The 26,092-nt window shown below is 47.3% G+C and overlaps 1 protein-coding gene across 2 annotated transcripts in view; it reads left to right on the forward strand.

The window, feature by feature from the left end:
• Positions 1-25,488, forward strand: part of LOC138521782 (E3 ubiquitin-protein ligase TRIM39-like) — a 202,296-nt gene extending 176,808 nt beyond the window's left edge. For both annotated transcript variants that reach the window (XM_069634858.1, XM_069634857.1), the window contains one exon: positions 24,625-25,488. The gene's annotated coding sequence lies outside the window, so the exon portion shown is untranslated. The remainder of the gene's footprint in view (positions 1-24,624) is intronic.
• The last annotated feature ends 604 nt before the right edge of the window (positions 25,489-26,092 follow it).

The following is a 26,092-nucleotide window of genomic DNA, read 5'->3' on the forward strand; positions in this document are numbered from 1 at the left end:
GCCTGAATAATTTGCCCTCCAATCTGACCCTGAAAGACTTCATAACTAGATAGGGATGGAGTGCTAAAGCCTGCGACCTCTGTACAAGAATTGCTAAGTAATTACTTACCTTGTGTTGGTGTTTCAGATCTTCTTTCCTGAAACAAAGTATTACAAGTCTATTAAAAAAGTGGTTTTACTTTCCTGTGAACTGCTGAAAGCCATTCTGAAAATGTTTACTACAAAAGTAATTTACTTACTGCATTATCCATTGGTTTGTCATTGTTACTGAACGTATAGTACTTGCCTTACTGAAGAAATATCTGCCTTGGTGTGCATATATAGAACAAACCATTATTTGTGTTCTATAACTTTTAGTGTGTCAGTGTTTCTTGGGACTATGTGCATGCTGCAAGGCCTTTGTACCTTCCTGCAGCCCTTTCTCCCTCCTACAATAGGCATGGCTGCTCGACCATTGCTACCAACATACTTGTGTGGTTCAGGCCTGTACTAAGAGTTGGAGCCCTGTGCCCCAATTGTGAGTCTTCTACAGTCATGCCGCAGGTAGACTAGTAAAACTTCCTAAAACATATATATGCCATATGGGTACTTCCTAAGGGCTTTATTGAAGCACCAGGTCCCATGGAATGGCATTTTGAGACTGACGGTTGTGCTTAATATCTGTGTACAGTATGCATGTAGTGTGCCTCAAAGTACTCTTAACATACTTACTTTTTCATTTTACTTCTACAGAAGCAAATGTGTATTTTGTTATACCTCCGTTCACTACACGTATGTGAAGTTCTTGCACTTTTAATGATGTCAAGTAACATTGACTGACTAGAAACAACAAACTTAACTGGCCTTAAAGTGTTTGCATAGTGTGTACCTATCAATGATATCCTGAATGATGTCAGTTGTGATGTAATTTGTGAATTTATATTTTTCATGAGCAGTTCAGCACAGAGGCTGGGCTTAATTTATTTCCCTTGCGACTATAATGTCCCCCTTAACTCTTTTTCACTGTTATTTCAATGAGTGTGTTTTATGGCAATTTTACCTTTTAATGAATTAATTTCACTATCTCTGTGTATATGTATACATGTCCTATTTCTCTTTGGGTGTCATCTTTCCTTGTTTTTCTCTGTTCAAGCTCTTTCTCATATCTCATCTGCCCCCTGGCCGGTCCCCCATGGAATCCCTCAGGGAGCTTCCCTCTCCCCTCTCCTTTTCGACCTTTACCTATCCCCACTGCCCGGACGCATCTGCTCCCACAACCTCACCTGCTACAACTAAGCCGATGACACACAGATCATTCTCAAGATGCCCAAACCCCATCCTCACCCCAGTCAAATCTTGCATCCTGTCTGACAGACATAGACCTCTGGATGACAAACAACAACCTCCTCCTCAACCCTGGCAAAACAGAAATCCAAATCTGTGGCAAACCACCCTCCTTCCCTAACCCACACCTTGGCTGCCCTGCTTAGGACCCCCACCCACTAACTAATCCTCAGTGAAAAAACCTGTGTTGCAGACCTAATCCTATCTCGCCACATTAATGCTGTCGGTTTATAGTCAAAAAGTCGAAATACAAAAAGTCGAAAGTCATAATGTAGAAAACAAAGTCGAAAAAAAAATCGAATGTCTATTTTTATGTTTTATTTTTTTTACCCCTTTTTTTATTAATGAAACCCAAAAACAACATATAAATAAAAAAATAAAACATTCAACTTATTTTTCGACATTTTGTTTTCTACATTTTTGTTATTCGACTTTATTTTTTCGCCTTTTTGACTGGCCACCATTGCTGTCTCCTGATCTTTCCACTTCCACCTCTGTATGCTCATGCAGATCTTTCCTAATCTCTCCTACCCTCATAGAATAGAATCTCAGCAATCATGGGCATCCTCCTATCCCGCCTAGACTACGCCAATTCCCTCTTTCTAGGCGCCCCTGCTTTTTAACTCCGAAAGCTCCAACGGATCCAAAGCTCTCCAGCAAGGCTCCTCCTTGCTCTCTCCCCTGCTCTCAGGGTGCTATACTGGCTGCCCATCAGCTGCCGGGCCTCTTTCAAAGCTATGTGTATTACCCATCATGCCCTACAGAAGAGGGGCCCTGAATTCCTCCAAAACTAACTTATACGCTACCGCTCCAACCAAATCTTAAGATCAGGTTCTGCACACCTCCTGGTGGTCCCACCGTTCAATTTCTCCAGACTAGGAGTCTCCTCCATCAACGTCCTAGCTCCCACCCTCTGGAACTCCCTTCCCCTCACCTTCTGTCTCATAGAGGACCACCACTTTTTCAGGAAGGCCCTAAAAACTGGCTCCCCTGTGATCTGAATCTCTCTCTCTCTTTCTTTCTCTCTCTCTCTTTCTCTCTCTCTCTTTCTCTCTCTCTCTCTCTCTCTCTCTCACGCACGCACGCATGCACACACACACACACACACACACACACACACACACACCCACCCTCTCCTCCCTCTATTTTATGCCGGGGCCATGTGCCATGCATCCCACACCCTATTCTGTCACTTTGTTTCACTCCACCTTCCTTCCTCTGGACCCTGCCCAATCCTCTCACTTTCTATCCCCGGTACTACTCTTACCCTACCCCCCCCCACCCTACCAGAAGAGACCAGGTATGCCACCTGGTGGAGTCTTGGAGTCGTTCTGCTTCCTATATTGGGAAGACCTTCAAAAGCGGGCTTGGTATTGCACCTGCATGGATTTGAGGGTGGGCAATGTGTCGCACCTGAACAATTCCCTGAGAGCATGCAATGTGCTGCATTCTGTTGGGATTTGGCGTTGGACTAGGTGATGCATACGGACTGTTTAAGTGTGGACAATGTATTACTCTTTAATACTTTCTGTAGAGGGCATTTTCTCTGCACTTGAACTGCCTTGATGGGGGTATTGTGTTGAATGTGGATGGATTGAGAGCGGGCAGCGAAACGCACTTAGAAGATCACTGAGGGGGCCAAAATAATGCACTTTGACCGATTCGTGAAGGTGAGAAATGTGTTGCACCTGGATGGACTCGGGGTGGACTATGTGCTGCTTTGACTGTTTAAGGGTGGGCAATTGACTACTCGTCAGTGCATCGTGAGGGTGGGCCTGGCGATGCGCCCAAACTGCCTAATGGGGGCAATATATGTCAGAGTGGGCAGCGTATCCGCACTTAGATGAGCACTGAGGATGGCCAATATATTGCGCATAGATTGATACCGAGAGTGAGCAGCCTTTCAACTTAGACAGGGTCGCCGGTGATAGCTTTTGTATAGCACTTGGAAGAGCAGCGCAGGTGACCAGGGTGCTGCAATTAGTCAAGTCTATGTGGGTGACCAAGCTATGGTTTCACAGTTGACCAGGGTGCTGCACCTTGTCCATTAGGGCGACCGAGTTACGGGTGGCTAGGCAATTGTAGAATGTACTACACTACATGGAATGCAGGTGGTGGCAGAATGGTGGCTCTATGGTTAAGTGGGGTCTTGAAGGTAACCGCCTAATGATACCCGGAGGCATGCAGAATACAACCACCATACGTTATCAACCCAGATGTATCAGAATTATGTTGAATTGACCAATTCTAGGCTTTCACTTTAACTATAACCAATGTTTTTTACACTTGCACCCCGCACCGTTGGAATTAGCCAAAGATGCAGCCTCACTCTACACCCATCTGCTTTCACATAGAACTTGAATGACACTCTGCACGACACTAAGAACGTAGCTACCTTTCACAACAGAAATGTAAACCATAGCTGCACACATAACTGTCTATCCCCTTACACATACCCCCTGCATATTCCCCTAGTGTACCTCTCTCCATCCATACACATACCAATTTCAACATAGGAGGCTAGCAGGGACTCAGTCGAGCCCTCATAGCCTTAAATGGCCTTTATGCACACAGGTATACTAGCACCGCCTAACTTTCCCAGACTTTGGACTTCGGTCTCTGCAAGGGTGTTCAACCTACAGCGTGTTGGGACCATACCCATGGTGAAAGGCGCTATACAAATGATGAAATTAAATATCTGTCCCTCTCTTTATTGCCATCTCTCTCTAGTTTGCCTCTTTTATGCCATTTCCCTCTCTTCTGCACTCTCCTGCCGGTCTCTGCGCATCTCACTCAATTTGTCTCTCCCCTCCCTCTATCCCACTCCATTCAAGAGTTTGTGGCTGTATTGTGGAGTTGCCTGCGTGGAAGGCATACAAAGGATGCTTTCTCTTACATTTCTGTCTCTCTCCTGGTCTTTCTGAATCTTCTCTCTGCCTCTCTCTCTCTACTGCCTGTTTATTTACATCTCTCACTTTCTTGATTGATTTGATGGATTTATTTATTTATAAAGCGCTTTACACCAAGGCGCTGTACAATGGAACAACAAAATACAGAGTAATAACAAATAACAGTGTGAGCATAGTGGCAACTTTAATCATTCAACAACAAAACAGTGCAAAGAGCAATTTACTGAGAGGGGGAGAAGTGGAGTGCGAACAGGGGAGTGAAGGGAGGGGCGGGGAAGGATTGAGTGAGTAGAAGGAAGGGAGAGAGAGTAAAATAGAAAAGGGGAAGGTGGAAAGGGAGGGGAGGGACTAGAAGAGGGGAAAGATGGGGGAGTAGAGAGGGCAGGGGGGACTTCAAGGTGGGGAATAGAGGAGGAAGGATTTAAGGGAAGTGCGAAATGAGATGAGGGTAGTGGAAGAGCGGATTGAGAGGGGGAGAGAGTTCCAATGCAGAGGAGCAAGAAGTTGGAAAGAGGGGAACCGGGAGGAAGCGCAAGGGGAAGGAGGTACAGAGAGCAGGAAGTGGTCAGCAGACCGAAGGGAGCGAGATGGGGAGTAGAAGGAGAGAAGGGAGGAGAGATAAGGGGGGGCAAGACCGTGAAGGGATTTGAAAACGAGGCAGAGAAAGTGGAATTTTAGTTGTAGGTGGAAAGGTAGCCAGCCTAGTTGAGAGAGCCAAGAGGATATGGAGTCGCGAGAGGTAGGAGACAGAGGGTTCGAATGGCAGAGTGGTATATAGATTTAAGAGGGGCAAGCTGAGATGAGGGAAGACCGAAAATTATAGAGGAGCAGTAGAAGAGGCGGGAAAAGATGAGTGAGGAGATTAGGAGCTTGGTAGCATGGAATGTGAGGGAGGGACGGATTTTGCGAAAATTGTAAAGGTGGTATCTGCAGGAGCGGGAGGTGAGCGAAATGTGTTGAGAGAAGAGTCAAAAAGAACATGAGTGGAGCTAGGGAGATTGGAAGGAGGAAAGTGGATGAACGGGGGAGGAGAGGGGGGAAGAGAGTTAGCGGGGAAGAAAAGGACTTAAGTTTTCTCCGTGTTAAGTGAGAGAAAGCGTGAGGACATCCAGTTCTTGATGGCTGTGAGACAAGAGGAGAGTTTAAGGTGGAGGTCAGGTGTGAAGGAGGAGAAAGAGAGAAAGAGTTGGGTGTCATCCGCATAGAAATGATGGGAGATACCAAAGGAGGAGATGACAGGGGCAATGAGGGAGGTATAGAGAGAGAAGAGGAAAGGGCCAAGTACAGAGCCTTGAGGAACACCGTAAATCAGAGGGAAGGAAGGGGAGGTCTGGCCTCCCCATGAAACAGCAAAGGAACGAGAGGAAAGGTAAGAGGAGAGCCATTTTGGAACAGGGCCTTTGAACCTGAAGGAGGAGAGAGTGTGGAGTAGGAGAGGATGATCGACAGTGTCAAAAGCGGCAGAGAGATCAAGGAGAATAAGTATGGAGGATTGCTTCGCATGGCGAGCAGAGAGGAGTGAGTTGAAAATCGAGGTGAGAGCAGTTTCAGTGGAATGTTTGGGACGGAAGCCAGATTGGAAAGGAGGAAGGAGAGAGGAAGACGAGACAAAGGAAGAGAGCTGAGAGTAGGCAAGGCGTTCCAGGAGTTTAGAAAGGAAAGGCAGAAGAGAGATAGGTCTGTAGCTGGCAGTGAGCAGTGGATCAGCAGAGGGTTTCTTAAGAATAGGAATGATCATTGCATGTTTGAAAGCAGAGGGAAAGATAGATGAGGAGAGGCAGGAGTTGAAAAAAGTGGTATGGTAAGGGATAAGAAGAGGGTACATTTTTGGGATGAGAACGGAAGGGAGAGGGTCAGAGGGGGCGGCTGTGGGGTGGGCTTTGGATAGAAGGGAGGATACTTCGGAAGGGGAAACAGATGAGAAAACAGACACGCTGGAAGAAGGAGGAGAGGGGGAGAAGGGAGGGAGTCAGAGAGGGAGTTAATTTTTTGCCTGACTGTGATGATTTTAGAGGAAAAGTAGTTGGCGAAGTCAGAGGGAGAAAGTGTGGAATTAGATGAGGGGTCAGGAGAGGGAGGAGAGAAGAGGCGGGAAAGAGTTTGAAAAATCCAACGAGGTTGTGAGGCTTGAGACTGTAGAAGGTTAGAGTAGTAGGTGGATTTGGCCGTAGCAAGGCAAGAGTTGTAAAGTGCATGGTAGGAGAAGTAGGAGGTTTGATTAATTAGAGAGGGAGGGAGTTTTGAGCCAAAGTCTTTCAAGGTGCCTGAGAAGGCGCCGCATAGAACGAAGATGGGAGGTAAGCCAGGGTTGAGGAGGTTTCTGAGTGGGGCGGAAGAGAGAAAGGGGATAGAGATGGTCAAGGGCAGTGGAGATGGAAGATGAGAGGGAAGAGAGAGCATCATCAGGAGAGAGTAGTGCAAAGTCATGGTGAGATGGAAGAGATGAAGAGCAGGTGTCAGAGAAGAGGGTAGTGTCGAAATCACGCAGGTCACGATGTGAGTAGATTGGGACTGAGGGATTATTAATAGTGGAAGAAGAGCGAGGAGAAAGGGAGAACGAGAGTAATGCGTGGTCAGAGAGACAGGGAGAGAGGAGACGGGGATGGAGGGATAGGAGGAGTTGAAGATGAGGTCAAGAGTGGAACCAGAGGAGTGAGTAGGGGAAGAAGGAAGGGGGAGAGGAGATAGGAATCAAGGATAGAGAGGAGGGGAGAAGATTGAGGGGGAGAAGGAAGATGGATGTTAAAGTCGCCAAGCACAGTTAGAGGGGAGGGGGAGGGAGAAATAAGTGAGAGGAGATGATCTAGGTCTTCGAAGAAGGAGGAGAGACGGCCAGGGGGACGATAGATGATCAGGAAGGAAATAGGGTGGGGAGAAGAGAATGATTTGTAGAGGAATTCAAAGGAAGGGAAGAGATGGGGATGAGGAGCAGGAGGTGTATTTGGGGTTATACAGGAGAGCGACACCTCCACCGCGGCCAGAGGGGCGTGGAGTATGGAGGAAAGAGGAGGAAGAAGTCGTTAGGGAAGCTGGGACAGAGGTATTGTGAGGGGGAATCCAGGTTTCAGTTAGGCAGAGGAAATGAAGGTTAAGACGAAAGAATAGATCAAGTGTCGCTGCGGTTTTATTACAGATGGATCTGGCGTTCCAGAGAGCAGTATTGATGTGGGCAGCATGGTTGGAAGTGGGAGGATAGAAAAGGTGAGGGCGGTGAGAAAGAGAATGAGGGTGGCTAGGAGAGCGGGGGAGAGGATAGTGGAGGAGGCTAAGCATCAGGAGGAGCGAGGAGAGGAGAAGGGAGAGGTGTAGAGGGCAAGGGGAGAAGGGGGAGAGGCGGAAGGAAGAAATGACGGATCGCATAGGGTCAGGGGTAGTAGGTAATTGGTAAACAAGTTGGGGAGTCCAAATGAAGATGGCACAATGGTGGACTCAAGTCAGTGGTGTGAGACGGCCGGGAAGGGCTAAAGGAATCAGAAGGTGCAAGATCGCTTGACTGAGATTGGAGGAGACCAGGTGTTTGAGGCAGGAAGATGGGGAGGAAGATCTGACTTGTAGCAGGAGGTCACGGGTCTAGTGCTGAGAGTTTACCAGCAGGACCCAATTTGGTCAAAAGGAGTAAGCACTCAAGGGCGTGGTTGTAGAAGAACTCTGTCTGCGGCGAGAAGGAAAGTAGCAGTTTAGGGCCGCTGTACCAGAGTATGAGCCAACATGTTATAAGATGGGAAAAAGGCCGATGCAGAGAGAAGTCCAGCCAACGGCCAGAGATATATAGGAGTAGGTATGCGAGGTGATGATAGGGGAAGACCGGCAGACTGTGGTGGGTGGTATGAGAGCAGAATGAAGGAGGTTACCACAACGCTGGGCCGCAGTTCATACCACCACTCAGGAGGACCTGTAGCTGGATCCAGGTGTAGTTGGAGTTTCGCCAGAGCTCAGTGCAGTGGAAAAGGGACCGTTAAGGAGGCGCCTCAGAATCACAGTGGGGTTGGAAGGTGGAGGACCCAGGAGGAGATGCAGGGGGAGGTCCCAGGGGATCCGAAGACTGATCCACGGAGAATTTCAGAGCTGCAGAAGGGATGCACAGTGCTGCCTTGTCTCAGCCCAAGAATAGGGGCGTCTACAGATGGAGATACCAGGCAGATCCAACTCTGGCACAGTGGGCGAGAGGGGCTGGTGAATGGACGGAATGCACCGAAGCTGCAGAATGGACACACAGATTTGCCTCGAAGATATCCGGACTCTGGAGCCAGCACAGCTGATGGATACAGGTTTGGCCAGATCCTGTGTGGTGCAGAAGAGGCTCACAAAGCGGCGATGTTTGTTAATCACCAGGACTCCTTGTATGGAAGAGGGGGGTCGGGACCCCGTGTGCTGAAGAGGAGCTCGGTGGTCGGGAGAGATCCCAAGTTGGATTATGTGCTGGCTAGGTAGATGGCTGTGACTCAGAGAGGTGCTCCGATGGCTGCAGAGGGCGGAAGGAGGGACAAGGGGATAGTCCCTTGCGTCAGGTGTGCAGTGGTGGCGCTCCGGTGGTTGCAGGGAGAGATGGAGGGTCAATGGCAATGTCCCTGGTGTCAGGTGTGCAGTGGTGAGCGGGGATGACTGCCGCCTTAGAAGAAAGCGAGGCGGGAGGGGTCCTGCAGGGCCAGCCTGACGAAGGGGGAGAAAGCTGAACCGGCGCTCAGGCTGAAGCCGAAGACCCTCGTCGTCTGCTGGGGCTCTGAGTGAGGAAGCAGTGGGCCCAGACCAGAACTGCAGCCGCGCCAAAATTCGTGGCAGCTGCTCTTGGACCTCCAATCAGGGAGAGGAGCTCCGGGGGCAGCACAGGGCGCGTGGAGAACCCGGGAGTTGCCGCCGGTACCTGGTGCGCAGTGGTGGGCGGGGGCGACCGCAGCCTCGGACCCTGCAGAGCCGGTCTGAAGAAGGAGCGGAAGAAGGCCGACGAGGGGCTCAAGTTAGTGCTGATCCAGACGGACCCAGCCCACGTCGTCCACCAGGGCTCCGTGCGTAGAAGAGGAGGGACCGGGCTGCGTGGAGGTTGGTGGAGGGAGAGACCCCGAAGGACGGTCCGATGCTGGCTCCGTGGACGGCCGGTTGCCCAGGTGCTTGCAGGATCCAGGGGTTACCGCTGGCACCGGAGCGCGAGGCTGGAGGGAATGACTGCTGCCCAAAAAGCACAAGAAGTCTTCAAGGCGTGAAGGGTCCCTCAGGGCCGGCCTGGTGGAGGAGCAGGAGGAGGTCGTCCCGAGGATCAAGCCGATTTCAGAGAAAGCGGATCCGATTTTCGCTGGGAATGCAGCCAGAGGATCCCCAGAAGGTAAGAAACAGGAACGGAAGGGGGAAGAATGCAGAAATTGCAATTTAAACTGCTTTATCTGTAAAATAATTCAGCCTGATTGAGGAGACGCAGGCTCAGGCAGCCTTGCTCACGCGCCCCCTGGTGGATCTTTCCTTGCATCTCATCATGGTCATGTCCCTCTCAGTTTTTTATTTATTTTTTAATTTTTTTTCTTATTTGATTTAGTTGAAAAAATCAACTTTTCAAATACAGATTATTTGTATTTCATGAACAAATTAACATTAAAACATAATAAAATCAACAAAATAACAGTAAAAGGAAAAAGAGTAATTACATTTTTGACAATTAATCAAGTTTAAAATCGATTAAACATTTCTTATTAAAAGGGATCTGATACTGCCTACTTGGGCAAGCTCGATGCATTTCATAATTTCCAGTATTTAGCCAAATAACACAAAATCTTCTTCATGAAATATTTTCTGATGATAGAACAGAATCCAAAAATTGAACTATGGCTTTCATTACTACAAATCTCTCAGTCGAAAACAACAGACGCCAAATATTGTCATCACCTGCATCATTATATAAACATAAAAGGTTTTTGAATTATAGTATTCTTTGATCATTCAATTTGGGACATACTAATAGGCGCTGTAGTGTCTCCTTTTCAGTGTTCACGTTACAATAACGACAGAAATTCAAAGAGAGTGATAGAACTTTCCGTCGGGCCAGGATTTCCCTTGTGGGCCAAAGATTTAATCGAAATCGTAAAAATGTGTTCCTTAGAACTGATGATGGGCATTTTGTTAGATAATGCGACATTTGACGCAATCTTTTATAGCCAAATTGATCGGTGTCAAAGTCCTTATATCTCATACAGTTTGACCTATTCTTTATCTAATCCCATTGGTATAGTTTCACCTTAGCACGTGATGGATTTTCTAGCAGTAAAGTTATGGTAACGTCTGCTTCAGCCATGGCATCTACTACACACTTACGCCATTCCATTGGGAAACGATTAGGAGATGAAATAAACTGTTGGGCTATCACACTCAAAAGGTTGTTGGCATCTAAACCCAGTAAACATTTACGAAATAGACTATACATTCTCCAGAGTATGCGTCCTACTAATGATACCAGACCCAGTTCATAGCGAAGAATCGGCATTGGGGTGCAGTTTGGTAATTTTAGAATTGTTTTCCAGAATCGGCCTTCCAAGATATTCCACATTTTTGTTTGTATATTTGACATAGTTTCTGCTCCGTACAACATGACAGGAATAACTTTTTGTTCATAGAACAGTAACACATGTTTGTATGTAAACTTGCCATATTGGAAATTTAGAATCTTTGCCTGTTAAATCAAAACATTCATTTTTGTTTCAAGATTTGATAGATACATCGTATTGGGTATTTTGTTATGGACAGTTAGACCGAGATATTTGTATTAAGAAACAATTTTTAGAGGTTCATTTTGTAAAGTCCATATATAATTACTTCGCTTCAGTTTTCTTGAGTTTCTACAAACTAAAACCTGTGACTTTTCAAGATTGACTATTAGGTTATTTAATTGAACGTAATTATTCAATGCATTCAACAGATTCTGAAGACCTTTTGGAGTTTGTGATATAAGTATCAAGTCATCAGCGTAAAGCATCCAGGCTATACGCTGCCTAATTTAGGAGCATCTGATATGAGATTAAGGAAAAAAGCCCCATGTCTAGTATAAACAGGTTAAATAATATCGAGGCCATTATGCACCCTTGTTTGAGGCCGCGTAAGGTGTAGAATACTGACAATAGTAGTCCTTCGTAGGACAAACTTACTTGCATGGTGGTGCCAGTGTGAAGTTGTTTGATCAAGACCAATAATGATGTGGGACAACCATATGCGTCCAATTTTGCAAATAGCAGATTCCTGTCCACTGAGTCAAAGGCCATACGAAAATCGATAAATGCGAGATATAAGGGTTGATTCCGGTTGGCACTTTGTGATTGAATCATATTAAGGGCAATCATATTAGGAGCTGTTCCCATCCCGCTGACAAAGCCCGATTGAAGGGGATCTCTCTTAAAGTTATTTGCTGACCACTTATTTAACTCTTTTAAAATGATGCGACCAAATATTTTTCCTGGTGCATCCAATAATGATATTTTTTTTTTTATTAAGCATTTAGCGTAAGTAAATACAAACATTTGCTTTAAAAGAAAGAACTTTTTTTACATCTCGATTACAAGGCCAAACCAGCTCCATTGATTTTTCCTTTTATTCTCATGGTATATCAGTCCCTGGATTTCAGTTCTTTCACTGTTTCTCTCTTGTTGGTTTTCTTTTTCCCTCCTTGGTTTGGCCTCGACTTGGACACATTCATTGGGTTATGTTTCTTCCACCATCATGGCATCATTTCTGTTTGTTGACGAGTCACTTATTTATTTTGTAGTTTAATCAACATCATTTGTGGGAATATGCCGAGTCTCTTTTGATTCAGGTTATCATACAAAGCCGACCACCACAAGTCTGAGTCCAGCTCACAAGTCGGAGTTAGTACTGGATGTAGCAGTTGGTCTCTTGTCAATCCTAACTCAGGACAGAACATTACCAAATGTTGTAAGGATTCTTCCTCCTGCTCGCAGAGCCTATATGTGGTGTCACTTACGGTGCCATATTTCTTCAGATTTATTTTTGTTCTTATAATGTTCATTCGAGGGGATTGGGTCCTCCGACGTATTCCATATCTATGACATGTAATCACCACAGCTGTGCTGCTTCGGAAACTTTTTCGGCGTCTGCGTCCTGCGTCGATGACGTCGATGCGCCGTCGTCGAGGACCTCCTCCGACTCCGACTCCTCCGACGCCCGACGTCATCCGATGTGATAAGTAGGATGCACGACGCCCATAGCCTCAGTTCCGTTTTTTCCGCGAACGTGTTGCTTCGTGTTTCTCGGTTCTAAGCCTCGACTCTTTGGAGTTCTGTTCTTTCTGGTTCTTCGACTGCCAGTCGCTCACGTCCAAAGCCTTACGCGAACGTAAGAAGAAGTTGTCGGTAGGTCGGGTGTCCAAGCCCCGGAAGTCGAAGTCGGCGGGGCTTTCGACGGATGATTCAGGGGTGACTCTCCGCGTCATCGTCGGAAGTCTCGTCGGTCTTCTTCTAGGAGTGGGTCTCGCCACTCCTCAGCCTCTTCGAGGCATTCTCGGAAGCGCCGTCACCGGTCGCCTTCCAGATCCTCTTCCGAGGATTCTGCACGGCTCGTCGGTTACCCCACCAGCCGTGCGACGCCGGAGGAATAGGCTTCCTTCGGGAAGAAAATGTTGGCGATTCTTGAGTCGCAGGGTACTCAGCCGTCCGCGCCCCCGAGTGGGGTCGGCCGTGTGAGGTCGAGAGACGCCGCTCGCAAGAGTGGTCGGCACGAGTCACGGGAGCGGTCCCGTTCGGACAAGGAGGCTCGTTCTCGCCGTACCCGTTCCAGGTCCCGGTCCTCGACGCGTTCGAGACCGTGTGCTCCTGTGAAGTCTTCGAGGAAGACATCGACGTCTGAGGCGTCGAGGGCGTCGACAGGCTTTCTCGAGGCTCCGGCTTCGAGGACCTCGTCGAAGCCGTTGACGATCAGGTCGTCGAGGGACACGCTCGGGGCTCCGGCTTCGAGGGCTGTGTCGACGCCGCCGATACTGGAGGCGCTGCATCTGACGTCGACGCCGATTTCCTCGACGTCGACGCCGATCCTCTCGGCGCCGTTGACGGTTTTCTCGGCGTCGGCGCCGATTCGCTCGACGCCATCGACGCCTTTCGTGTCGGAGGTGCCCCGTGTCACGGGTGTACCCCCTAGGAAGGCTCTGGTTAAGAGCAAGCACTCTCGGGTGCCTTTTCGCCACCTGGAATATATTTCGGAGGCGGATGAGGATTCTGATGGCCTGGTTCCTAGTCAGGTGCCAGATGAAATTGTCTCGGGCCATAGTCAGTTTGACGATTTGAGGCAGTCACTGCATGATGCCAGTGGACTGGACACCTCTCCGGAGGTGGAATTTTGTAGGCCTGAGCCTGGCTCCCATGCCGATTCCTCGTACCGGCGCCTTATGGCTAGGGTGTCTGAGTATCTGGGATGGTCTGCTCCCCCAGGGGAGTTTGTGCAGGATGATCTGACGGACATCCTTGATGTTGGTCCCCCAACTGACCCGGTACTGCTGTTCCATATGGCTTTACAGAGAAGGGTGGCGGCGGCTTGGACTGCTCCGGAGAGTCTCCCGGCGGTGGGCAGATCCTTGTCGCGTAAATACCGTCCAGCCAGTAGCGACCCCTGCTACTTGACCAGGCACCCCACTCCGGAAAGTTTGGTGGTGCAGGCGGCCACGGCCCCGGCAAAACAGGCGTCGTACCCTACCATCCCTCCTGATAGGGACGACAAACGTTTTGATGGCTGGGCGAAGAAAGTGTTTTCTTCTGGTGGTATGGCGCTTCAGGCGGCCAACTCCATTTGTGCCTTGTCACGTTTCACGCACACTCTGTGGAACTGTGTTGCGTTAGCGGCTGAACATATTCCCGAAGGGGATGAACGGGATGGTTTCCTTGCTATGGTCCAGGATGGTAGGGATGCCATGTGTGAGTCCGTTCAGTCGGGTCTGGACTTGGCTGAATGCGTCAGTAGGTCCATGGCGGCGAGCACCGTGATACGCAGGTTTGCGTGGTTGCGGAAGTCGGGGTTTGCTCCTGATGTGCAGTCCCGGCTCCTCAACATGCCCTTTGATGGTGAACACCTTTTTGGCAGCAAGGCTGACGAGAGCCTTGAGAGGTTGCAGACCTCAAAAGCTGCAGCGAAGTCGTTGGGCGCTGCAGTTCGCCAACCTCCGCCTTTTCGTCCTAGGGGACAGCAGTGGAGGGGTGGTTCCTTTCGCTATTACTCATCCTTCAGTAAGGCGAGAGGAGCTGGCAGTCAAAGAGGCCAACGCAGGGGTACCAGAGGTGGACGACAGGGTACCCGTGGTGCCAAGGCCGCTCGGGCAGTTGCCTCTTTGCCCTCAGGTAACGCCGCAGCCGCTCCCACTCAGTCGTGAGGCCATGTCCCATGGTTCGCCGGTTGGGGGAAGGCTGGCGCAGCATCTTGTAGAGTGGCAAGCCATTACTTCAGATGTGTGGGTTCTGGAGATCATAACCCACGGCTACTGTCTTCCTTTTCGGCACAGGCCTCGCGACAATCCACCGGGGAACCTCTCTTTGCAGAGTCCGGATCCGCTCCTTGCGCAGGAAATTCAAGCCCTGCTGGAGAAAGGCGCCATAGAACTGGTGCCTGTAGCGGAGAGGAACAAGGGATGGTATTCCCCTTATTTTTTGGTTTCGAAGAAAGACGGGGGATTGAGACCCATCATGGACTTGCGCGATTTGAACAAACTCCTCAGGAAGGACAGTTCAAGATGGTTACTCTCTCTCAAGTCCTCCAGGCCCTTCAGCTTCAGGACTGGTTGGTGTCACTCGACCTCAAGGATGCTTACTTCCATGTGCCGATCCATCCCAAGCACAAGAAGTACCTGAGGTTCGCGGTTGGCGACTCGCACTTTCAGTTTCGGGTCCTGCCGTTCGGATTGACCTCCGCCCCGAGGGTTTTCACCAAGCTCATGGTGGTGGTGGCAGCGCATCTCAGGCAAGGGGGGATTCACGTCTACCCCTACCTGGACGATTGGTTGATCAGGGGGTGCTCTCCCGAGCAAGTCCTGGATCATCTATCGATCGCCTGTCGCTCCCTTCACAGGCTGGGCTTCTCCCTCAATTTAAAGAAGTCCCATTTGACGCCAACACAGCGGCTCCAGTACATCGGAGCAGTGCTCGACACTTCCCTGGGGCAGTGTTTTCCTCCCCAGGTGAGGGCTCTTCACATTCAGCAGATGGTGCACAAGTTTCAGCATGCCCAGACGCTCCCAGCGTTCGAGTTCTTGAGGTTGCTCGGCCTCATGGCATCCTGCATTCTTCTGGTGCCAGAGGCTCGCCTGGGGATCAGATCTTTGCAGTGGGCACTCAAGACGCAATGGTCGCAGTCCTCCGGCAGGATGTCGGACTCGATTCAGGTGCCGTCCTCGGTCGCCCGGGACCTTCTGTGGTGGGCCGTCGAAGGCAACTTGATGAAGGGGGCTCCATTTTGGCTTCCCTGGCCGAAGGTGACGATCGTGACGGATGCATCCCTCACGGGATGGGGAGCTCATGCCAACGGGCTGACAGTCAGCGGTCGTTAGTCTCCGTCGGAGTCCAGACTCCATATCAATCTGTTGGAGCTGAGGGCCGTCAGGCTAGCCCTGAAGGCTTTTCTGCCGTCTGTGCGAGGGAAGAATGTCCTGATCCTGACGGACAACACAGTGGCCATGCACTACCTCAACAAAAAGGGGGGGGCAGGGTCACTTCCTCTGTGCAGAGAGGCGATGCAGCTCGAGTTCTGGGCCATCCAGCAGGAGGTTTCGATCTCGGCAGTTCATCTGGCCGGAGCCGAAAACGTGACGGCGGACGCTCTGAGCAGGCAGAGCGCGATCTCTCACGAGTGGGAGTTGGCTCAGGAGATTCTCCTGGAGATCTTCGCCCTTTGGGGGACCCCTCAAGTGGATCTCTTCGCCTCCAGTGTCAACCGGAAGTGCGAAAGGTTTTGCTCGCGGGAATTTCCTCCAGAAGGAGCCTTAGGAGACGCGTTCGTGGTGGAGTGGTCATTCCCGCTGCTGTACGCGTTTCCTCCAGTCCCCGTCATCCCGCAAGTGCTGCGGAGGTTACGGAAGTTCGGTTCCCGGATGATCCTCATTGCCCCGGCGTGGGCTCGGAGGACGTGGTACCCGGACCTTCTCGACTTATCCATCTGCCCTCCACGTCGTCTTCCCTACCGAGACGATCTGCTCTCACGGGAGGGGGGTAAGGTTCTCCATCCAGAGGTCAGATCCCTCAACCTTCACGCTTGGCTTCTGAAAGGTTGAGGTATAAGGATTGGGACCTCCCTGAGGACGTGATGGAGGTGTTGCTTTCGGCCCGAAGGCCGGCAACAAAGTCTCTGTACCGTTGCCGTTGGCGTAAGTTCTGTGACTGGTGCAGAGTTCAGAATGTGGATCCTTTTGCATGTGACATCCCCATGGTTCTGTCCTTTTTGCTTTCTTTGGCCCACAGGGGCTTGCAAGTAGGTACCGTTAAGGGTTACCTGGCGGCGCTGTCCATCTTTAAGCGCTCGTCTGAAGAGTGTTCTTACTTTAAAATCCCTTTGATTTCACAGTTCCTGAAAGGGCTCACTAATGTGTTCCCTCCATCACCTTTCCTGGTGCCCGGTTGGGATTTAAACCTGGTTCTTAAGTTTCTTATGGGTGCTCCGTTTGAGCCTTTACATTCTTGCCCTTTGAGGCTGTTAACTCTGAAAACTGTGTTTTTAGTTGCGGTTACTTCCGCTCGCAGAGTGAGTGAGTTACAGGCACTTTCAGTTAAGCCTCCCTTCACTGTATTTCACAAGGACAGGGTTGTCCTTAGAGTTCGTCCTTCTTTTCTTCCGAAAGTAGTGACGGAATTTCATTTGGCCCAGAAGGTTGTTCTTCCGGCATTCTATCCTCCTCCGCATCCTGGTAAGGAAGAGGAGAGGCTCCATAGGCTTGATCCTAGGAGAGCTTTAAGCTTTTATGTTTCACGCATGTCCCGGGTCAGAGTGGATGATCAACTCTTTATTGGTTACGCTGGAAAGCGTTTGGGGCAAGCTGTGACGAAACAGACTTTGTCTCGCTGGATTATTTTGGCCATCTCGGAGTGCTACCGTTTGGCGGGTAAGGACCCGCCGGCTGGCTTGCGGGCCCATTCTACCAGGGGTATGGCTGTGTCTACTGCCCTGCAGAGGGGTGTTCCTATTCGCAACATCTGTGATGCAGCCACCTGGGCTTCAGTACATACATTTGTACGTCACTATTCCCTTGATTCCATCCGAGCACAGGATCTGGCCTTTGGCAAGGCGGTCCTTTGCTCTGCTATTTGATTGGCTATTCTACATTTTGATTCTAAATTCTTTCCCTCCTCCTTGCTTTGGTACTGCTTTGGGAGTCTGTCATAGATATGGAATACGTCGGAGGACCCAATCCCCTCGAAGAACAAGTTACTTTCTTACCTGGTAACGTTCTTTCAATGGGATGGTCCGACGACGTATTCCATATCGCTCCCGCCCGGCCTTCCCCGCTGCAGAATTTCTTTTGCGATTGCAGCTTACGTTCCGCAAGGCTTTGTGTCTGACTGGCAGTTGACTTATGTCACACGTTCTGGGGGAAAAAACTACAACTGAGGCTATGGGCGTCGTGCGTCCTACTTATCACATCGGATGACGTCGGACGTCGGAGGAGGTCCTCGACGACGGCGCATCGACGTCATCGACGCAGACGCCGAAAAAGTTTCCGAAGCAGCACAGCTGTGGTGATTACATGTCATAGATATGGAATACGTCGTCGGACCATCCCATCGAAAGAACGTTACCAGGTAAGAAAGTAACTTGTTCATCTGAATCGTAAGATTAGATCTCTGTGAGTAGGATTCACACTCTTTTTCAGGTAGCCGGGCAAGATTTTTGGTACTGAACTGAGACTTTTTGAAAGGGTGTGAAATCTGGAACTACCACGTGCGTTTTCTGTTTGCGCCCAGTCGACTGACAGTAACAGAGTCTTCACCCTCCTGGGGTTGTTACATAGGGTGTCTTCTGTTATATGCAGGTTCTGTAGTAGCTCCTAACATTTTTCTTTCCACACGGTCAGAGGCCAGAATGGAGCTTTTTCGTTTTCTTCCTTTAGGATTGCGTATTGTGGTGGACAGTCTTTTACTAACGTCTTCCTAAAGGTTGACAGTGCCTTCCATGTCATTGAGGCCTGTATGGAATGGAGTCCCAGTTTGTGGCGAATTATGTTCATTGGAACACATTGCGGTAGCCTCAACAATTTTCTCCAAAATCTGGCTTCGACCTTTTCCCAGGTTTCCCACGATATTCTGAGAACAGTGTCACCAGCGTAAGCTATTGATGGAATTACTTTTGCATTATAGAAATCTACTGTTGGTTGAATTGAAAACTTGCCATATCTTCGTTTCAAGATTAGTGCTTGGGCCGTTAACTGGCCCATTTTATGTTGTAGATGTTCTATCCATGGTTGGTCATACCAATCGGCGCTTATTATGGCTCCCAGATATTTTGAGCTTGTTGTTATCGGAATAGGTTGATTGTCAACACACTATTTAAAAGGCTTTTTCACTCTCGATCTCGCTGTTTTTATTATTAGAATTTCTGATTTGTCAGGGTTAATTTTTTGTTTGTTTTCTTTAACAAAGGCATCCAGGGCTTCGAGTTTTTTCTGCAGACCAATAGGGGTCTTATCCAAGATGATCAGATCGTCTGCATACAGTAAGTGGCCTATTGTTGTGGTACCTATTTTAGGAGAACATGCTCTCAATGGTTCAAGCCGGTCCTTTATTTCCAAGATATAGAAATTATAAAAGATGGCTGCCAAGGGGCACCCTTGTTTTAGGTCTCTTTTTGCTGGAATTGCCTTAGTTAGGGTCCCTTTTTGGTTTAACCGAACTTGTATGGAGGTGTCGGTATGCAGGGCTTTAATTGCGGCAACTAGATCTTTCGGGCATCCTTTCTGTTCCATCTTGGCCCACAGAGTTTTTCTATCTACTCTATCGAAGGCGGATGCCATGTCTATACACGCAAGATAGAGCTTCTGGTTTTCACAAATGGTTTTCGCCTTCAGTAAGTTAAGTATGAGTAGATTTAGGCCACAATCAATTTTCTCCACAAACCCTGCTTGCCGGGGATCGTAATTTCCTGACTGTTCAATCCATTCTTTTAGTCTCTTTAGGAGGATGCCGGCCAAGATTTTACCTATTACATCCAATAAGGATATTGGGCGATAGTTCTCAGGCCTAGCTCTATAGCCCTTTTTGTGTGTGGGAATGATTATGGCTTTTGTCCATGTTTCTGGTACTTGTTTGTGGTTAATGATTCTTGTGAACAGAGTGTAGCACATGTCGGCCCATACTTCTGGGGCTTGTTTTAGTATGGCATTTGACAAACCGTCCAGCCCAAGTGCCCGGGAATAATGATATTGGTCAATAACTGGCCGGGTTTGCTCGATCACCCTTTTTGTAAATAGGAATAGTGATTGAGCTTTTCCAGGATTTTGGAATTTTTTGAGAGACTAGTATGGTATCGAACATGGTCATTAGAATGTCAGCCCACATTTCTGGAAACTGTTTCATTATTGAGTTAGACAAACCGTCTGGACCCGGAGCTCTGGAATGACTAATTTTATGTATGTAATACAGTATATCGTCACGATCATAATTTAGAGTGAAGACTGTTTGCTCTGTTTGAGGTTCATGTGTTATTGCTAACTCCGGTAGACTATATAGGTTTTGGTAATACTCAATCCAATCTTGCTCCTTTACTGGATTTGATTGTACTGCAACCTGATTTCCAGCTGTAGCTTGATTTATTAAGCTCCAGATTTGTGAGTAAACTTTACTAGATAGTTTCCTAAGCATATTACTGCCATCTTCCTGATACAGTCTAGACTTCAAACCTTTAATCCAATTCTTATATTTTGTTTTAATTTGGATGAGGGCTTTGGCTCTGCTATCCACCGGTAACTTTAAATCTTCACGCTTTTCATATCTCACAATCGTTTTCATTTTTTTGACTTCATGATTTTAAACATGCAAATGGGGTGTTTGCTTTGACTTTGTCTGTTCTGAATTGGGTTGAAATAACTGCATTAACTCTGGATACACCACACTAGATTTGTGTTCATCATTTTTTGCTTGAAGAACCTCTATAATATACTGATTCTTGAAGGCTTTCAATGTAGGCTCTGACCAGATTAGTCTGTTTTGAGCAGTGTTCACAGTAAAATTTCCTAGATGTGATTTGCGTGCAGCTGTTACCAACAAACTTTTGGGTACCCAAGATAGATTTAACATGTTGTGATCACTTAAATCAGAATTTAAGACTTGAAAAGACGATATTTGTGAAAACAAAACCACATCTACATATATGAAGTCAATAATACCTGTGCAAGACCCTCTATGTCAGGTTGCTTTAGGTGGGATGTCTGACGACAGGGATCCATTAAGCATGAAAAGATTTCTGGATTTAATAAGTTTGTTCCATTTTTGTAATCGCGTTCGTTCAAGATATCTATCTGAATCAAGACAATGTAGATTGAGATCTCCTGCTAATATTATATGACAAAAATTGGTTTCTTGAGCTACTATATCCAGTGCTTCAGTCATGGATTCCAGAAAACTGTCGTCTCTCAACCCATCCGGATTCCAGTACACATTGATTAATGCATATACAGTTTGATTTTTCTGCAATTTAATCATCTGAAAAAATGGATTGGGAGAAAACCATTTTTCAGGATTTACATGTAAAGTCTGTTTGATAGCAATAAGGAGTCCAGAGGTTGGTCTACCATATTTAGCCGATTTGGCTGGAACCAAAACATATCATAGTTGTTCCAGAAGGGTGTTGTCATAAGCCAAGTTTCCTGTTATAATATGATGTCGAATATTATCAATGTGGATTCCTTATTGTTAAATAAATGCTTAAAACCTCTCGAGTTCCAGCTAACTAGAGACACAGAGGCAGAATTTTCCGCTGGTAGCTAATTCTGGGTTACTATTGAACCGCAATGGCCATTAGATGATGTTTGGTGTTTCCCAGCATCATTCAACAGAGTAGTCACTTGAGAGGGCTGAGCAGATACTCCAGTCTCCGAGTTTGCCGGTTTTGGTAATATAACAAAGCCCAATTCAAAGAGTTGGGATCTGACAGCCCAGATGCTATTAAGTACCACTCTAGAGTTCAACCATAAGGTGACCGAAGTTCTTTTCGGTCATTCCGCAAACTCGACTCATTCGATGTCAATTGTACCAATATCATCAAGAGCTGGAATTTCGCTAAAGATTGATAGTACCGAGGTACGGTTTAAATTGTACTGGGTACATGGCAAAGGACGACACATCAAGGTGAGTGAGTGAATTGCTGGTCTTTTAGTTGACTGAGTCTTAGATTTGGGATTTTTCATCACTATGCCTGGATCCTGTCTGACCTGATCATTAAAAGAACCTTTTTCTTGTATAATTTGAGACAGGGTAGTTTTAATTAGTTGTTTTAGATCATGGTCTGTTAAAGGGTGTCCCGTAGGAGCTTTAGAATTTAAGGCACCCACTTCTTTGCCTGGAGCTTGGGTGTAATCTTTCCCGATTGCAGTGGGATTTTGTGAAATGGGAGTGGGTTCTTGATTTGTTTGAACCCTTCGGTGCCCTTGATCATTTATAATGATGTTCGGGTTCAAAATATCTTTGCTATTTGGACAGAATCTAAGAGCTTTTGGTTTGGAAGGGCAGCCATATAAGCATCCACTGCTTGTCTTATTTCACTGCGGCGGGCTGCTACTGTGTCAATATCATTGCTTATTCTTATAGGTCCAATGCCTGAGGGAGTATTGTTATCAGGTGTAGCCGTAGCGGCAGCCACCAGCTCATCCAATGGTCCATATGCTTCAACCTTGTCCTCATTATTTGATGGAAAAAGTTGCTTCTTTAAGAAGGCTTGCAGCATGTATTTTTTTGCTATTGCTTTAGAGGCTGTAGCAGCAGCAGATCAAGGTTGTGACAAATTTTTGATGAATTGTTTCGATTGAGAGGAAGTAATTCTTTTAACATTTTTGATGTTCTGCGTCTTTTTGTCCTGAACTGCTTTCTTTTTGTTTGATTTCAGTTTCGGCCCTAAGAGCTGTGCACTAGGCCCTGAGAATAAGGCATAATTTGTTTTTGTTTTTGTCAGAGGGTGTTTTCTTTAGGGACTTGTGTAATGGGTTGGACCTTTTCACACTGAAGATCAATAATGAGAATTGGTATGAAGGGTATTTTTAGAACATTTGTTTTAGTTTTTTTATTGTTGATTATGTCTTCTTGCATAGTTGGTTGGCTACTTTCTACTGTTTGTGCCTGAGATGAAATTGACATTCCTTCTGAAGGTTTAAATCTTGTTGGGCATGATTGTTGCCAGGCCAATATTTTTTCTAGTTGTTCAGCTTGCAGAGTTATCTTTGCATTTAGGTTCTCAAACAGACTTACCAAAGATTGGATGGCAAGGTTCATTGAAGTAAGCGCTATTTCAATTAGGCCAGTTGATGGATTTATTTGTTCAGTCTCGTTGGAGGATGGAAGAGGAGACTTAGAGGATGGAACGGGGGATTTGGGGAATGGAAGAGGAGGCTTCATTCTCCGGGGAGTTGGGACAGCAAAGGATAATTCCTTAACAGATTGGGAGACACTGGAGTTCGAGAACATGTCTGGTGATTTAGACAAGTTTTCAAGCAGAGTATGAGATGAAAAACATGAGGCATCAAGGTCTAAATCTATAACGACCGGGTCGACTGGAGGTGTCGATCCGGATATGTTTGCAATTCCTACACCAGCACCGGTTAGAACACTACGAAGTAGTTCACTATCGGTGAGCAATACATTTTCTTTAGCAAATATAACAGAGGCAGAATCATTGTCAGTTATTTTCTTGTGTACCTTAACAGAATTCTCCGCAAGCTCATCATTGTTCTGTGCTCCATTTAAGTCCAGTGATTTAGCCATGATGTTGTCTGGCAATGGTACACCAGCAGTCCGCACTGCGGGAGATGCAAAGTCTTTGTCCATTCGATTCGTGCCATGGGTGTTAGGTTCCTGACAAAAGGAACAAATGGCTGTGTTTCTTATTTTCTTTTTCCGTAGGACAGCCTTAGTTTGGGCATTAGTTAGTAAAGGGGTGGAGGAGGAGCGGACTCGTTTTAATGGGTGCTCCGGGGAGGAAAAGACACCAGCAGTAGTATTCTTTTGGATAGCCGTCTGCGCCGGCATACCTGTTTTCAAAGAGGCAACGCTTCGCTTCATTTAAGCGTTTGACTTTGGACACCCCCCACACGTTCAAAGATAGCGGACAGGCACCGGAAAGCACCGCTCGAGGCAAAGGCGCAACAACCGTGGCAAAGCGGGCAAGCGGTACTTTCTCGGTACTTGCTCCGGTGCACGCGCTTCCTGAATTATATAGCCCCACCCACAGAGTTTAGGCAGCAGAGCCTTATGTGCTTGGTAGTCCAGGAAATTAAGAATTGCAGCAAACAAAGCAGCAAGGAAGAAGCGTGTGATGCAAAGTAACGCGGCCAAACGTACTTTCTGGGTACTTGCTCCGGTGTCCCTCTCAGTAGCCCTCTTCATTTGTTTTTCTCTTTTGTCTTTCTCCTCTGTGGAGTCAATGCTTTGACATGACTCCTGCAGATGCCAGTATTGCCAATGTTTTCAGATAAGCTCTTATGTGGGATTGATATCTCGAGTCTCTGAGGGTGTCTTCCACTCCCTCTCTCCCTTGTGCATGCTTCCTTTCTCTGTCTCATACATTTGTCTTTCACTCTGATTTTCTTTCTCTCTTGTAAGCCTCTCATCCGCTCACTTTTTCTCTTTCTCTCCCTGCATCTGTTTATGTTGACATTGCGCCCTTGTTCGACCTCCAGATCTGTTTTTCTTTCTTGCTCTGTCTTTTCTGCCTCTAATGTGCACCCGTCATTTATATCTACCTGCTTTTTTCCTGTCTTTTTATTTCCTTTTCTGTCTTTTTCTCTCTGCATTTATCTCCCCTCGCCCCCACTCTCCTTCCTCTTGTCTTCACTTTATTTTCCTACTCCTCTCCCCATGGCTGGTAGAGCTGGGAGAACCTCTCTGCCTGGGATGAAGTGCACAGATGGATGTGGATAACAGAAGGGGTGTGTGAAAAATTAAGGGCAATTTCCTCAGAGTTCTCCCCTTTAACTCTTGGATTTGGGTCACTTCTGAGCTCAGTTTTATAATCTGGAAACACACGTTCCCCCACAGCTTGGGCAGTGCTCCATTTCTTCAGCCTCTGAGTTTCTTTTCTGCACTCTGTGGTTGACGAGCTGTCAGTGCACTGTTGTTGGTCGAGGTGTTGCTCTTTGCATGATTGCCTTGCTATCAGTTCTCTGTGATTAGGATAGTTGTTATCACTGCTGTGATTGCCTGTTCTCAGACCTGTGCTTCTCTCTGTTTTGCAGGCAAGCCGACTCAGGCCACTGGGTCATTCTGTCTAAGGATGGGGGGAGCAGAAGATCCTTGGAGGCAGTGACTGACAGCACAAAGAGATTCACTGACTTCATATTCATCGCTCTCCTGGGACGAGCGAGGATGAACTCAGGCAGACATTACTGGGAGGATAAGGTGGCGGGAGGCGAGACGGAGATGGGGATGTGTGAGAGTCTTTGAATGTGAAGTTGGATATCACTGCATCCTCCAAGGGTGGATTCTGGATTGTGCGGCAAAGTGGTGGTAAATACTGGGCTCTCACCTCCTCTTCCTCCTGAACCATGTTCACTCCCTCCTCGCCCCCCCAAATCCTTCGGTTTCTTCCTGGACTGGGAAGCAGGCAGGCTCTTGGTGAACAATGTGAAGGACCAGTCTCTGCTCTTCACCTTCTCTGGGACCTCCTTTGCCCATACCCTGAGATCTTTCACGTTTACTACGGAGTGGTGGCGGGGCTATGTGGGTATGAGACAAGACAGAGAGGGTGGAGCCGGGCAACAGGTATGAGGGTTTGGAGTGTGCCCTACATATGTTTGTTGGGGGCCACTGGTAAGGGACCCGCCTGTGTGCAGGCAGAAAACACTGTTTTGTGCTTGGGAAGGTAACAAGGTGTTTTCATTTTTGGCAGGTGGCGGTAAAGGCGCTCACTGCTATTCAATTAGAAGTGAAGTTGGATCAATAATTGTGTATGTCGTTTTTAAGGTTTACTATATTTGTATGATCTTTTAATAACTTTGTGACATGTGTTTGTTTTAACTCTGGACTATTTTTGATGGTCATATTCTGTCTGTCAAAGGTTATGTTTTAACCATATGACAATAAAATAAGTGCAGGTGAAATGTCTTCTTTTTGTGGGGTGGAGGTGCGATTATGATCTTTTTATGTTGGGATGTTTGAATCCAGAGAAGCAGCATGGGTGGGGAGGTTATATACTATTCTGCATTTGAAAAGGAGAGGCACTGTTATTTTGGTTGGGGTATTCTTTTCGGGAGAGGGAGGGGTAAATGGCGTGTATTAGAAAATACCTCATGAAACACTCTTCTGTGTTATTCAGGTGTGGGGGACTGTATACTTTGTTGTAATACCCATTATGTTTTAAAGTGTGGGCACTCCTGTTTTTGGTGGGGTGGCTGGCATCAAGTACTGTGCTGCGTTTCTGTAGGAGGGGGGCACTGTGATGTGTTGTCATGTGTTTTAGGTTGAGGGGTGGTCTGTGTTTTGCAGTTTTCTCTGAATGGAGTGTTGCATATATATCCATTGAGTTTTTCTGAGGCTAGTTTTTTTTTTTTTATTCTCTACATTATCACCACGATGTTATGTAGTCAGGAGGAAACATGCCATGTTTGATATTCCAGGGTACTTTCTTTGTGGTATCATCATGTGTACATATGAGACAGGATTTAGCTATATACAATCACTGGGTGTTAATTCTAATATTACATG

The sequence above is a fragment of the Ambystoma mexicanum genome, chromosome 13 (genome assembly GCF_040938575.1).
Source record: "Ambystoma mexicanum isolate Mex_15411 chromosome 13, UKY_AmexF1_1, whole genome shotgun sequence".
NCBI classification, from domain to species: domain Eukaryota; kingdom Metazoa; phylum Chordata; class Amphibia; order Caudata; family Ambystomatidae; genus Ambystoma; species Ambystoma mexicanum.